Consider the following 804-nt stretch of genomic DNA (forward strand, 5'->3'; position numbering starts at 1 on the left):
TTTTATTAAAAACAGACTGCATATGCCTTGGCTCTTTATATTAATGGTGTACCTGCCAGCCTCTCTCCTTTTTGATGAAAGATTGAAAAATCTGACTGAGAGTAATTCAAGGGAATAATTACATCGCCCTATGAATTAAATCTTGCTGTTCCTATTCACAGAAAATTTGACAAGTAACAAGAGCAAGGGGAGCGGAAGAGGATTTTTGATAAAAGGGTATGCTCACTTTTAGAGCAAATATATTCAACACATTCAGCTTAACTCACTATTACATCTCCAAGAAATAAAGGTTGAAAACAAAGGGAAGAAAGTTGCAATAAAGGTTGACCAAGAAAAATACCATAATACTTTGAGACATTGACCAGAGCAAACACAGCTATTCAGTTGCTCTGCAGGATTCAATCTCACATTTTCAAAGCTCTGCTGTAAACCTGTTGAAATGAGGCTGGAAAAATGAAACTCATTCATGTTTTAATTTACATATTGCAGAGTATTGCAAGGTGGTGAGCAAAACTGAGCAGTACTGAAATAAAATATGCTAGCATGCAGACCTTAAGGCAATTTTCGTAGCCACAAATGAGTCACTAAGGCAGCTGGGCCACTTAGTGAAATTAAACATACTAAATTAAAGGCGCATGTAAGTGGCTGTCTGTATTTATTGCTCTCTCCCTTTTCAGTATTCCTGAATATGTTCAGGATAATGTTCGTAAAATCTCTTTTGGTGGAATTTCTCTATTCTTTTTCTTCTACTTTCCTGTGAAAAAGACCTTAGTGAACAGAAAAATATATATATATTAAAACTAT

The sequence above is a fragment of the Meleagris gallopavo genome, chromosome Z, assembly GCF_000146605.3.
Source record: "Meleagris gallopavo isolate NT-WF06-2002-E0010 breed Aviagen turkey brand Nicholas breeding stock chromosome Z, Turkey_5.1, whole genome shotgun sequence".
NCBI lineage: Eukaryota > Metazoa > Chordata > Aves > Galliformes > Phasianidae > Meleagris > Meleagris gallopavo.